General features: G+C 35.6%; 1 protein-coding gene and 1 non-coding gene across 6 annotated transcripts in view; both read right to left on the bottom strand.

Annotated features, from left to right (window-relative positions):
* AKAP6 (A-kinase anchoring protein 6) overlaps positions 1–15,359 on the bottom strand; it is a 480,944-nt gene that overhangs the window by 96,580 nt on the left and 369,005 nt on the right. The gene's annotated exons all lie outside the window — the stretch shown is intronic.
* LOC119873037 lies at positions 13,649–13,755 on the bottom strand. The gene has a single exon (XR_005363842.1). It is a non-coding gene; the product is annotated as a U6 spliceosomal RNA (small nuclear RNA).

The raw sequence follows: 15,359 nt of genomic DNA, 5'->3' as shown, positions 1-15,359 counted from the left end.
ATACAGAACTTTCTCTAACAGATTGAAGAAATGTGTTATAACCCTTGCTGCCAGCAGTGTGGGCATAATGGCAATTTCTCCTCCATGCTATGAAACTTCATGGTTGTGCTATATTATGTTGAAAATCTGCACATCTCAATGGGTTTTCTGTGCATTCCAATGCACTTCAGTGACGATGTGGATCATTGCCATAATACATCATGACTGTTCTAATTACGGTTTCATTATGATGCACCATATCAGGGCTGTCGTAATGTCATGTCAGCACATAGTAAGAATAGTTATGCAATTATGTAATATCTGTTAGAGTATGCAGTGTAGGATGGAAAAAAGACATGAGGAGCAGCAATTAATGTAATGAAACTCAGTTTTCTCCTTCAAAAAAGTTTCCAATATAAAAGTATTATTTCTTCTACTTTCCATCTTCTGACCTAAACAAAATGCCTTGCAACACATCTATTTTTGTTTCATCGGGTACTACTTTATAATCTAATGAATTTTTTAATAAAGCAAAATAAGATGAGAAAAGGGAAATTCCTGACTTTAGCTGTTATCCACATGTCACAAAAGAATGAGATTTACCTAATATATGCTATAAGAAATCCAGTAAAAATTTGAGTGTAGTAAATTAAAGTCCACTGAAGGCTTACTATTGTGCAAATTTCAAACAATGTCACATTTCTCTGTCTTCCATGATCTCTTGTGTAGCATAGAACTTCTTACTTTACCTCTTAAAACTTGACTGATCACTTATATCTTACGTAAACTATGATACTGAAATGAGATAAAGCATCAGTATCCATATTTACCTCCCTAAATTACAACCATAAATATGCACTTGCCTTTAGTCTAGCTGCCAAAATATATCCAAATATCCATAAAAACAGAAATCTTATTATTTGTCTTATATTTGAAGAATATAAAATCTCAAAGGATGAGGGCTATTCCATTTTTGGCCAATCATGAAGAGTACTTTGAATATTTGAGGTCCTTGGTAAACACTGAATCAATGAACAGTTTTTCAAACTAAGCAATACACAAATTTTTGTTTGTTGTTTTAATATACAACCATAGGAGAATTTATATATCAAAGCTTACCCCATATCTCTATAGCTGAATTATAGGCTTGTTCAACACAAGTATTTATAATAGAAATGCTGATGAAGCCTAAACCATGGACGTATACAGTTGTGCAGCAGCAGCCATTTCAAATATAGATATATTTTTAGCATTAGGAGGCACCAAGTTTGTTTAAATCTGGACTTTTTTTTTTTTTTTTTTACAATTGCAAGTAATGTTAATAGCACACTGTAAATGTTAAGGCTAAGTGTGCAATGTCAAAATAGATTGAATCTCTCTGAAAATTGGAAATTCAGGCTTTTCAAATGTAATCCAGATGTTTGGCTTTTATTCAGATTTCAAGAAAGAGGGAACTAATATGATATAAAATTCATACATGCATATTTCATTAGTGCCTTTTGTATCGCTGAATTAAACATTCTGAAACGTGCTTTTCCCAAATCACAGAGTTTTAAACCAAAGCAGTTGCCAAGATGTTGCGCACCTCAAAAATAATGCCAAATTAATTTCATAAGGAAGAGACTATATATTTCTCATGTTAATGCTGTTGATAATGGTTCTTCAAAGAGAATATCATGCTTTCTCTTTGAGGATGACAAGAAAAATGAGAGGTAGAACACTGTAGCCATTGTAGTTTATCAAAAAGATATTGCTACAGAACACAGTGACTTTGGAAATCTAAGAGTAATCAGTGGCCTAAATGAAGGCTGAAAGCACTATCCTCCATAATGTCATTATCAAAAGCTATCTTTTCAGGTTTACCGCAAATAGGCATTCCTCAGGGACTTATGTACATCAGCCCTGAGAAACATATCCAGAACTCACCATGTTTTAGGTTTTAAGACAGAGCCGATCAAAGCATTTCCAGAGTTATTCGCTCCCAAAAACACAATGGAAATGCCATCATCCCTCTATGTATTGATATCAAGACTTTTTCTTTGTAGCATATTTTTGGCTTTTTAAAAGATTTTTACATCTTTAATCTTAATAGATCCAAAATGCCATGGAGTTTTTCTTGGTGATCACCCAAATCCCTGAATTGTAAAGTACTTGATGCCTTAGGCCACTTTTTTGAGGCTACTCTGCTACCTTTACTTGAGATAAGGATGAATGTAGTTTCAGAATTAGATTATAAATTCTTACAATGGATGTAGAAGGTCAGGGATCATGTGTTGCTCACCCTTTATCCACAGTAACTCTTAGTATTATGGATTAGATGTAGAAGGTATTTGGGAAATATTTATTCATTTGAATTTCTCCCAAATAAAAGCCCAAGTGAGCCTATATCAGCTGTTGAAACATATGTCAGGTATAGTATTAGCACACAGAAATGAGTAGCATGTGATTGCCTCCATTTATCTTTGAACTTCCTGTTCTGTGGAAAAACTATGTGATCAGAGCATCTAATACAAAAACATTACTCTCAATTTTTAGTTAGAAACTGTGAACAAAGTTAATTATTTCCCATGGCCAGGAATGGTTAACAGAAAAAAAGCTTCTATAAAATGTATCAAGAAAAAGAGGAAGGTGACAAAAACCTTTTAAATATTTAAGGATACCTTTTAGGAATTCAGTGTTTTCCAGTGGCAATAATATTTGACCCAGATGTAAGAGGTGGGTCAAGTATCCAGTTCCAACACCAATCTGCTATAGATTTAAAAACTTTCTGTTCTAGCCTATTTTTTGTTTGTTTGTTTCTTTGGGGTACATGTCCATATTTACTAGAAAGAGATCTTAAGAAAATAAATTTTAGAGATTTCAGGCTTTAAGTACTATTTGTTGCTCCAGCATCAGAAAGTGTGACCATCATTTCAATGGATTGTTTTCTTTTTTGTTCTCCTATGGCAAGCCCACGGGGAAAGTCAGTAATATCACATCTGTCTTATAGATTAGAAATTGATACATAGAAGTTAAGTGACTTGCCCAAGGTCAGTAAGATATTGTTAAAACCCAGAAACAGAACTTTCAGGAGGAATTTCAGCTTAGCTTGCTAGGTCATGCTGTCATTCTTTAAAATGCATCTTTAGATACAGTCCCAAATTCTGAGAAAATTGGTAGGCCCTGGCAGTATGTATAATGTAAATAAAGAAGGTCAAGAATGCCATTCAAAGTGACTTTGGAGTGGTCAAAACACCCTTGCAACTTCTATGGCCAGATTCATTTTGCTGTAGGTTCATCCTTCAAAATTCCACAAATTTTTAGTAGCATGAAGTTGAGGCTAAAAAGGCAGACAGACTCTCACTGGTAGCCATGCCTATTGTTCAAAAGAATGATGGCTTACAGTTTAAAGAAGCTCAAGGGTACAGGTGAAAATTTATGAGCATAAACTAAGACTATAAAGAGCAAATGTTGGTTATGATAACTGCTTTTGAGCATTTTCCCAGCTATGTAAGGGAGTCTGCCTTAAACATTCAAGGATGTTTATTAGAATAGCTCCATTAAAGTGAAACACAGTGTGTGTGTGTGTGTGTGTGTGTATGTGTGTGTGTGTGTTCAATCCCAAGAGTGATAAAAGTGAGAGAAAGGAAGGAGTAAAGATTTAGAGAACAAAATGAAAGAAATACACAGATGAATGGAGAGAAAGTAATAAACAAATATGGGAAATTACAAAGGTCTCACCAGATAGGGGAAACAATAACTAGTCCACAGAGAATAAATCATAAAAACTACATAAAAATAGATAATGTTGCGGAAGAGGAAGGAAATCACAGCCAGAGAGAAAGTTTTCAGTGAATGGTTCCCTTGAAATTATCAGATGAAAGAATATAATACTGATGACTTAAAAATTTGCATAAGGGCTGCAAAAATTCAGTAAGTGGAGGTTGAAACAAAAAACCCCAAAAGTACAAGGATGTGGCCACATAGTGAAGCTTATGCCATAACAATGGATAACTTCTCAAAAAGAAATAGGTACTAAAACTTGTGATTTTGAAGATTTTCTCTGAGCATATCAATAAGGCGCCCCTTCACTGGGCACCATTTTCTCTGCGGCTGTTACTTCTCCCTTTGGTAGCTTGCTCTATTGAGGGAAGTTATTTCTTATTCTCTTGGTTATCACATCTGTAAAACAAAGACAATAATATACTCACCACAAACATTTTAAGAAATAAATAGATCTTGTATGAAATTTCAGATCTCTGTAAAATGTGCCATTTTAAAACAGTCTTCGTTCTTAATACATGTGACTTACAATAAGATAATGTGGTTTGCTACCTATTTCAAGACTGCATATTTCTCATTCATTTTTATTATCTTAGACATAATGTACTGTAATACTGCCCACCTTAGGAAAAAAAATAGGTAGGTCACTTTGGAATGGAGTCATTGAAGAGGTAAACAATATTTACATATAATACATAGTATATATGTATGTTTATATATAATACATATATATTAACTATGTATATATAGTCTTCATCTTTTAGAAAATATACCAACAAAGTGTTACTATTTTTCTCTACCCTTAATGAAGGGAGGAGGGAATATGCTGGTATTACCTAGTAATACTACTTCTCAAAACCTACACACATAACCGTTTGATCACTAGGTTCTATAAACATGGTGACAGAAAAGGACCCATGCCAAGCATTTTAATTTGTGAATCAATGAGATTCAAGGAGTTTGGCAAAAATAAATAAATAAATGAGAATAAAATATACGCCTGGAATCAGATTGTCCATTTTTTAAACTTTGTGCAAAGCTGTGCAACTCCGTGTGCCTTAGTTGCTCATCTAGGGATAATATTAATACTTTTTTCACAAGTTTGCTGTGAGGATTGAAGGCGCTAATATACGCAAAGATCCTAGAACAACTCCTGTTACATAATAAGCACTGTATAGAAGTGTTTGTTCAAACTTGATCCAAATGTTGCCTGCTAAGAAAATATGACCTTTGGCACAACTTTTCTCATCTCTTTAATGCCATTAGTTTGTATATTTATGTATATAATTTCCCTTCACTACATGAAACATGGAATCTAGGATTCAATGTTCAATAGAAAACAATCTTGGCTTCTGTTGACTTTGACCACACGGTTGAAAGCCATTATTATGTGCCCCTGGTTTGCTCCTCTTCCCCAATGTATCTTCCTGATTTGGGTAAAGTCCTAGTCATGTGTCAAACTAACTCCTAGATCTGAAGGTTTCTTCCTCCATGTTACATTGTTCTACAATGTACTTAACTCCATTCCACTTACTTAAATTCTATCCAGAAAGGCTCAGTTCAAATATTTCTTCTTATGAAGACATTCTAAGAGGACCAAAGCTTACTCTTCTTTTGTACCACTCATATTTGCTATCTTTGCTATTATTTCTTTTTTATTTGTTTGTTTTGCTTTTCCAAATAGGTCATAAATTACTTGAGGAAAATGATACCCTTCCTTTTATGTCAGTTTTCAGAGCATAGAATAATCCCTAACAGATGCTTAGCACCTCATCTACACAGTCACTCATACCAGACAGCATCATTTCTTACTTTTCCTTACTTTTAAAGTAAAGGTGAAATTATAAGACTGTTAATTCCTAATATGTATTAGACATGAACATGACACACATGAATATATATTTAAAAATACATATTAAAAAAAGAAGAAATGTTTGTGCTTAGGCAAACAGAAGGCAATGCAAATTTCATAAATTATTAGTTGAGCTTGATACTAATTAGTGCAGTTTGCAAAGTGGGAAAAAGTTGTAATCAATTTTTCCCCAAGCAAGTATGAATCTGCCTTTAACCGGATAGCTCTCCAGAGAAGTAGCCCCAGTAGGGAATTTGGAATTAGAGAAATTGCCTGTCACTAGGTCTCTCAGGGTAACTCTGAATTCAAACGTGAGCCTGTTCTTTACCAAAATGCCCTAGGGATAATTCTGGTCCTTTCCTCATAGACAGCTAAATGCCTTCATCAGTGTTTGCCATGACATCCAATGTGACAAATCAAATACAAACCAGTGATGTGCATATAGCTATTTAACCAGAAGGTAAGAACAGGTTACCTTCATATAGAATGATGCATTTTCAATGGAAATATAAGTGAATATATCTGTTCTATGCTGCAAAGAAATTTGAGGAGGACTTGATCATTCTGCCCCCCCAAAAAGTTAGGAAAATTGAAATGTGTAGAAAATAAGACGTCAAAGAGAAAGCTAAACTTCCATGACAGATTTAGCAAGACACTGTTCTAGAATCTAACTAGTTATCGACCACTGAATAAAAATAAAATGTAAAGAAAACAGCCTAAGAGGGCTTTTAAAATGTGCATTTATGATTACCACCTGAAATGAACTAAAAACAAGGTGGCATTTAACAACTATATGCTTTTTAATGGTAATTTGCCAAAAAAATTATATTTACTCATGAGTTTGTTTCCTTAGCCTTTGAAATTGAGTTACTAAAATTCTGGTTTTGCCAGGTTGTTAATAGTCAAGTCAATTACTCCTTGGGATAATCTTTGATTTTTCACCAGTCAGAGAATATTGAAGTTGGAACGGACCTTAAACCACCTGGTCCATCCCCCTAGCTTTACAGATGAAGAAAATGAAATCTGAGAGGATAAGAGTCATTGCCCAAGGAGAATCCAGCCTCCTTCTCCAGCACTTTATCACACAGCTTTCTAATCTTCCTTTCAAACAATGGTCTTCAGCTAAGCTCAAAAATAATATAAAAGAAAATTCAAATAGAGAATCTAGAGAATAAAATAAGATAAAGAAACTGAGATACTGAAGTCCACCTATGTTCTTCAAGGGAAATTAACATATGGAGATCTGAGTGGCAGTGGCCTTTGTCTTTCCTGTGGAAGCTTCAAGATTAGTTAATCCTGCCAGTACACATCTGAGAACAATATTGTGTCATGGTAAACCTTTTATGTGATAGCTAAACTTCTTTTTTAAAAAAATCACTTTGATGTAGGTGTGAGTATGCATTTAAATATTTTTATTTTGTTTTTACTGCTTTAACTGTTTCTAACTCTGATTTAGAATTCATTTTCTAAAAAGGTCAGTGTGAATTTATGTTTCAGGACCAAATATAAAATATAGAGTGATTTCAGAGCAGCAGAGCCATCAGAAAAGTGCTAATAAGAGGAGAATCACAGCCAAAGTTGAAAGACTCATTTTAGATCCATTTTCTGCTTTCCTTTGGGTCCCACTAGCACAATAGAGTCTAGGAGGCCACCTGGTGGTGAAATTAACCAATTAACCATTTAATGTTAAAGAGCAAGGAAACAGGCCGACTTTGGGTTATTACAAAAGGAAAACTTGAACCTTGGGCAAAAGAATGATAGTCAACAGGTATTATTGGAATACAAAAGATAGAAAACTGAATAGGAAAATAATTCGAGTCTGTAGAAAAATGTATATTACTAAAGAGTAACTATAATAGTTATTTATACAAAGGACTGGTGAACTTTTTCTGCCAAGAGTCACATATATTACGCATGCTGGCCATATGGTCACTGTTGAAATTACTCAACTCTGTTACTGAAGTGCAAAAACAGCCACAAACAATACATAAATGAATGCGCCTCACTATGTTCCAATAAAACTTTATTTAAAAAACAGGCTATGGGCTGGATTTGACCTTCAGGCTATAGCTTGCTAACCCCTGATTCTGTATTATATATTGAGCCATTTACCAAGCACAAGGTTGAGCCCCTTCCATACATTACTGATTGAATCCTGACAACCTTTCAAAGTGGGTGTTAATGCCCATTTCACAGGTTGAAAACTGCAGCTTAAAAAGCTTAAACAGTGTGGTAGAAAATGCAGTATGCTCCTTCTAACTTAAAAATGCTTTCTGCAGTCTCATGATCATTTTTCCTCTGTGACCACAGAATTCTGTTCTGACCCTCCCTCCCATTTATCCTGCAGAGGCTGCTTTGGTTCTCCCCATGGAGACTTTGCTCCTGTTTCTCCATCTTGCGTTCCTTTAAAATGTTGTTTGTCTCTTACCATCTCTTTCTCCATCACTTCTTTTATGTTTAAAAACTTTATGTCAGTTTTCATAACAACAGATGTAAGCAAGCATGAAAAAAGACAAAAGCAATGTATTAAAAATAGATAGCCATATATACAACAATAAGCCAAAGAAACTGTCATACTGTATATGCTCCAAATGGAATGTGAGCCAAAAACATGATGCTCACTCACTCTTACATAAATAATATATTACGCATCCACTGGGAGAAGAAGCAGCTCTGTCCCTAAATGGGAAGAAGATTTTTTAGCCCATTTTTATATCCTTTTCAAACTTTTTTTTTTGGTACATGCTGTAAGTCATACCATCTCAGACAGGCCATATTCCTCTTCCAAACCATCCATGAACTATTTTATTAACTGTTAATAAGAGAGAGTTGAAAAACCTGATGGAGAAATCCATGGAGCTTGTTAAAGCCCCTCAACTATATGGATTTACCAGTACCATCTCAATATTAGCATATTTTCTCCTATAAAAGAGGATAGAAGTGGTTTCAGTTAGATAGAGTATAGGCAAGACTGATATAAAGGACTTTTAAAAGATTTTTTAACTTGAAAAGAAACCTGCAAAAGCTTGAGAAATGTGACTATATAGAAAACAGAAAGAAGGGGTTTAATTACCGAGCATGGATTCTGGCTGATTTGACAATTAAACCTAACAACAGAAGGGATTTACACTAGATATAAGAAGACTTTCAGGGCAGGGAGAGTTGTTAAACATTTTAATGGGAGGCTGTGGAATTCCCTCTGGAAAGATCTTTAATGGAGGACAAATTCTCTCCTATCTGGAATGGATAAAAAACAATCCTTAAAAGAGAGGAAATGAAATGAAGGTCCTTACGAGGTCACTTGCAGTCCTGAAACTCCAGGTAAAATTCTCACCTCCCGTGGAAATAAATAACTGTACAAAACCTCTATGAGATTCACTTTGGAAGATTCAGGAGAAAACACTCATTAAGCAGGTGATTTAAATCAGAAAGTATTTATCGAGTGCCCAATATTACCGAGCCCTGGGGAGATGTACACCCCCGGCAGAGCACAGGTCTGAGCAGCAGTGTTGGACAATGGACAGAACACACAATTATTCACTTCAGTTAATTTTTTTAAAAAAATCTTTGAACTCCAATCAGCTTTCTGGAACTATTTCCTGAACTTGGTGAGCTCAAAAAATCCCACAAGAGCTGGCTGTCACATGAGATTTCTGGCATTACTCATGGTATCCCTGGATCTTTTTGTAAACAGAAAAGGCTTCTGACAGTGTTTCCATACTTCATTTCTTTTTCTAACCCAAACTTGGACGGACGGAGCCTCTTAGACTATCATCAAAACATGGATTATAAAATGCTAGCCAACTCTGAGTTATTTTGCTATATTCCCATGTTGTAGAAAAAGAATTCAATTAGCTCAGCTCTAGAGATTCATTTATACTTAAGTTTTAATGAACATGAGGATTTTTGTTCATAGCTTGTAAGAAATCCAGCCATTCACAGAATGGATCTTTAGCATCAGCAGGCAGAAGAGACTGAGGAAGAAGAGAGAAAAATCACAGAGAAAGGGACATACTTCACACATATTTTCAAATCTCAACATGTCCCAGCTGAGGAGAGCAGAGGAGGAAGGACAAAGTTCAAAGGGAACATACTAAAACCCAAATGGATGTCAAGGACATAAATAGGGGCAAATAGTGAATTTGCAAATGGTGAATTCATCACTAATCTGTATCAAATTCTCATTTAAATGGTACATCTTTTAGCTTTTTATTAATTACATAAAACCAATGAAGCTCTCAATTAATGGCTAAGTGAAAGAGATAAAGGACCATATATGAGGATTATTTTTAAAAACTATGAATAGTGAGAAACTTTTTTTAAATGAACGAGTAGGAGAAAGTTTCAAAATTACATTTTAGATTTCTCCTGACATCCCAGCCACAAAACTTATTTTTTTATTAAGTTGCTTATTCTGAATTAGCTAGCTGTAGCTTTGGAAAGTTGAGTCAGTCTTTTAGACTCCATCCATCCATCCACCCTGATCACGATGGACTCGGGTTACCTCTTATTGTTTTTGCTTACTTCCTCCATAACTATTTTTTTTAGACATACACACTCCTCTGATGTCAACTCTAATATACTACAATAAATATGTCAATAAACTCTCCCATTAACTATGGTACAAGGAAAAAATGTGCTGATATTCCTAGCATTTCTAACGACTGTCCATTGTTCATTCACCTGCATCTATTGTTCTATTTTACATTTGCATGGGACATCATATCCTTATATGTTTAAGTAATTATACTGTGTACATAATCAAGAATACAACAACCAATATTACAGTTTGAGGGCTTACAGACTAGCCACAGAATTATGGTGATTAGTTGTGCATTTTTGTACTGTTTGTCTCGGACATGGGCATCATTATCCAACCCTTCCTCGCCCCCCTCTTTTTTTCCCTCTCTTTCTCCCTGATACTTGACCAAATTTGGGTACTCTGAGTAGTAAGCACTGCACTGAATGCACTTCAGTTTTTAAAGGAGAGAGATTTTTGGTTTTGTTTGAATTTACGATATAAGAGGAAGCCATGAAGTTTCAGACTGAATTACCATGGCATGAAAATAGGATTGTTCTCTTGCAGAAGTAAAGAACTGATAGCATAGGTTGGATCAGTAGAATTTAATTAGTAGATTATTAAATAAACCTATTTGAAAAATGTTTTTCAATATATATTTATTGAGTTTCTATTATGTGCCAGGTATGACACTAGGCAGTGGAGATATGGCAATAAACAACACAGACATGAACCCTGCCCTCCTGGAGTATGGAGTCTAACAAAAATTTTAATTATCCATTTTCAGATTTGGTCTAAAAGTCCAAATCTATCATCACTATTAAAAAGTATGCATTTAATTATAACAAAGTGCTCATGGCTAAATTATTCTCAAGGAGGGCTCTCTTAGGGAGACAACCTATGAATATCGACAGGGTAAAACTATTATAATGAAGGTAGCAAAATCCTATATGCCGAGACTTATAACATAAAAATTAGCTCCAAACTGAAACTTGGCATGTATGAAGGAAGTTTGTGTAGTTATTTACATATGTGTGATTTTTAAAAAGATTTCATTTATTTATTCATGAGAGACACAGAGAGAGAGAGAGGCAGAGACACAGGAAGAAGAAGAAACAGGCTCCATGCAGGGCGCCTGACATGGGACTCGATCCCAGGACCCCAGGATCACACCCTGGGCCAAAGGCAGGCACTAAACTGCTGAGCCACCCAGGGATCTCCATATGTGTGACTTAAATGTCCTGGGACTACCAGCATATTTGGCCCAAGAAATCTGGTTTCATCTAAATTCAATCCTTATGAAAGATTTTTTTTAACTAAATGAGTTAATACTTTGTATACTTCGTGTCTATTTGTGTGAACACACATAAATGTGTGTGTATAACCATGTGTACACATGGACCTCTTCCACAAACTTTATAGTTTTCAATGGATAAAATGAGATGACAAGAAAAACATCACGAATCACAATTTTTTTTAAGCAAATATCAATGAGCATATAGCATCAATGACTTAAGAAAGTGGCTAAAATAGTATGTTCAGGGGAGTTACAAAGGTGTATAGATGTCCTTCTAGAGAAAGGCTCTCTGGTCTAAAAATGTTTAGAAGAAAATTAAAATCATCTCTAGAAGCATTAGCCTGCTTGACTCTTTCCTGGCTTCAGTAAAAGAAAATGTGTATGTGAGTGTGTGCATGCATGTGTGTGTACGTGTGTGTATGTTTGTTTTGTGCCTTATGTAAATGAGTGAGGGTTCAGCAGGAAGACCACTGCTTCCCTCCTAGCTTACCCCAGTGTGCCTCATTAGGTACAGAGTGTCGCAGAAGTGCCTAGTTTAAGAATGTATGAGCTTCGCAAATGCCAACATTATTAAAAATATGCTTGGGAATGCCCTTATTTCTGAGAACTGAAATTGCTTCCTTGACAGGACTGGAAAGTGGTTTTTCTGCAAACGGTATTCCTCTAGAGTACCTCTCCATGGGGACCCCTTCCCCAGTAACTCCCTGTGGCAATAACAGGATCCATGAGGTTGAATCTTCCTAGTGTAATGCTGCCTTTAGTTCATCTCTCTCTCCAAAAACTTGAATATTTTCAGCCTTAGCTTTCCTGATTCTCACCAAATATAGGAGGTTCCTGTGAAGTTCCACATGGCAACATTCTCCCAGGGTGCTGAGGTGCTTAGGAAAGTTTGGGGGTTTTCACAGAACAGCCTGATGATGGGCTAAAGAGCATACCCAAGTCCATCATGTTTCCTCTGCTGATGTTTCATTTAATATATAGGAAGTTCTTTCTATCTGGTACAAGAAGTTCTTTCTATCTGGTACAAGTGAGGAAAATGCACTTGCAAGAATTCTTCTGATTGTAGAGAAGATGATACGGGACAACAGTGAGCAGGCAAGTAGCATGTGAAAGACTGCATTAAAGCCAAACAGATTGGGTTCAAACTCTGACTTATTTACTTATTTCTTGTGGAAGCTACTGATACAGCTCAACAACGATTTCTATCTTTCTGCCTTTTAGGCATATAGTAGGGATCCATTTCCCCATCCACTTTGGAATTGGGTAGGGCCACGCAATTAGTTGTGGTCAATGATTTTGAGAGGAAGTAATGTGTTTCCCTTCCAAGTAGAAGGTTTTATGTCAAGAGGGAGACCCTCCATAACTCTCCTTTCCCTTTGCCACAGTGAAGGAATATTTAAGGAGGGTGGCTGGTTCATTAGTCTGAGTCTTGGAGTAAAAACAATGCCAAGCAGAGCCCACAGCCAACCAATGATGGATGTGTAGTTGTGAGAAATAAATCTTTGTAACTTTAAACTTTTGCAATTGGGGGATTGTTTGGCATCTCAGCAAACCCTAGCCTGACCCGAGAAACTGGTTCTTTTAGGCCAGTCATTTAACCTCCTTGCGTTTCAGGCTCAGATTCATGAAATGGGGAAAATAATCCAGGATCACCATGAGTGTTAAATAAGATATGTATACGGCACTAACAAAGTCAAATAGTAAGATCTGACCAATTTCATTTTTTTTCTCCTTCTATCCTACTCTCATAATACACACACACACACACACACAAACATATCTCCCTTCTTATCAAATGGTGAAATAAATAATATCTGTCCTTGGTCTCTTTTTTAGATTACTTCTCTCTACTGATTCCATCTTCCCTTTCTAGTACCCTTTCAATTTTAACGAAATGTTAAAATTGGCATTTAATTCAGTATTATTTCCCTACCTCCTGAGAATACCTCTATCCAGTAGAGTGTGTTCTTTTTTACCTCAAAGATGAATCTTAAGGATGGGATTTAAGGCAATATGAACATTTAATATTGGAAATAGTTGGGTTGGAGAATTCCTAATACTTCAAAATGATGTCCCACATCTTCTCTTTTTAAAGTTAGACATGCTAGTGAGATAAGGGCAAGAAAAAAGGAAGTTAATGAGTTGATCTTTGAAAGTACTATGGTTGAACTTTTCCAACCCAGGATTTTCCAGAATATTCTGAACAGGTACCAGGACTACTTTTTCTTCTCCTTCTTCTTTTAATATAGAACATTTCACAAGTTTGCGTGTCATCTTTGTACAGGAGCCTGGATAATCTTCTCTGTATCATTCCAATTTTAGTATATGTGCTGCCAAAGCAAGCACCAGGACTTTTTTTGAAATAATTAAAATATTATCTAGCTACCCTTCTAAGCCCCACCTACCTGTTTTAGGAATACATGTATGAAATTCTAATAAATTGTAAAAACTAGAATAATCATAAGGACACAATATTTGGATTCAATGGCGTATCTTATACACTTGGCTATGTTATAACATATTGTAGGTTATATGATTTAGTGTTGGAGTTATGAAATAGTTATGATAACCAATACCTTCCTGAAGTAATTACATGGTCATTAAACCTAACATTTATCCTTTTTACATCAAGACCCTTTTGTCAATGATAATGCTTGGTCTTCATCTTTAAACCTTGGTAGTCCTTTTTTTTTTTTTTTTTCAAACAAAATAAATAACTCCCAGTTCATCCCGTGTGAAGTGTAATCACACATCGTATGTTTCTTTCTAGCTACAAAGCAGATCAGCCCAAATATGAATATAGCCTCTAAATATAAGTAATTTAAAAATAGGAAATGCTAAAAAGTAGGTGAGGGACATTTCCATGGACTCACTGACCCAAAACCTACACACAGTATCGAGCAGTTCTGGAGCAAAAGGTGGTAGTGAGCCTAACACCCTTTCTTATAAGTAGTTTAAGTGTTCCTCTAATTTATTTTATAAAAACTGAAAGAAATCTCCAAATACGTGTGGTTAAAGCCAAATCTCTCAACTTAACACAGGAGGGACCACTGCATATTCACATCTAATTAAGCAAAAGTCGTTTTTCAAAAGTTAAAGGCTGGAATTTTTGCAATTTAATCCAAAATTTTATTAGCAAACTCTAACGATTATCCTGATTGCAATTAATAAAAGCTTCCAAACAGGTCAACTCATTTAAGAGCTATCTGTAATCATTTGGATTTTAACATGATGGTTATTACTTATTACCCTGAAACCAAGCCGTGCAATGAGATATTGATTACTTTTAACCTTTAGATCCAAGGATTCAAGAAAGGTCAGAGGAGGGGAACACTATACCTTTCTTGGCTGGCAAATGTGTTGCATTCAGGAGAATTCAAACGATTCCCATTGGCCAAGTAGATCCCAGATTAGTTTATTCTCTGGGCTGACAAGAAATGATGATGCTTTTAAAAATAACACCTAGCACGTATTTAGTGAAGTGTTACATTTATATAACCAGTGGCCTCAAGATGTGCTTCACATCATAGCAGTTCTCAGGCTGTTAACCCTTTAATGAGTTTTGTTCATGGAAGCATGTTTGTTGGGACGAGATACTAGACATAGTCACTTTAATTGGAATCAACTCATCTCATTAAATTATCTCCTGGGTTCCAAGGGGCTGAATACAATCACTGGCCGCTGCCGGCCACTAGCATTTCTTTTGGTTTTCTTTTCCCATGACAACATTTAGAAATATTTTTCACATTCGCGCCACCGAAAAGCAGGGAGTTCTTGGTAGGGTCCAGCAGAATTACGGGCAAGGGAAACATAACTGTTATGTGTGAGATTAATTTGCAGAACACTTGGCATTATTATTGCCAAGTTGTCAAATTGTTCCAAGTTGTTCCGGAAGGTTGTTATTAATAGTATGTTTTCTGAGGAAAGTTCTGTCTACTTTTGGAACTGCA

This window comes from Canis lupus, chromosome 8 (assembly GCF_011100685.1).
Source record: "Canis lupus familiaris isolate Mischka breed German Shepherd chromosome 8, alternate assembly UU_Cfam_GSD_1.0, whole genome shotgun sequence".
Classification (NCBI taxonomy): domain Eukaryota; kingdom Metazoa; phylum Chordata; class Mammalia; order Carnivora; family Canidae; genus Canis; species Canis lupus.
This window is presented reverse-complemented; position numbering and strand designations above follow the sequence as displayed.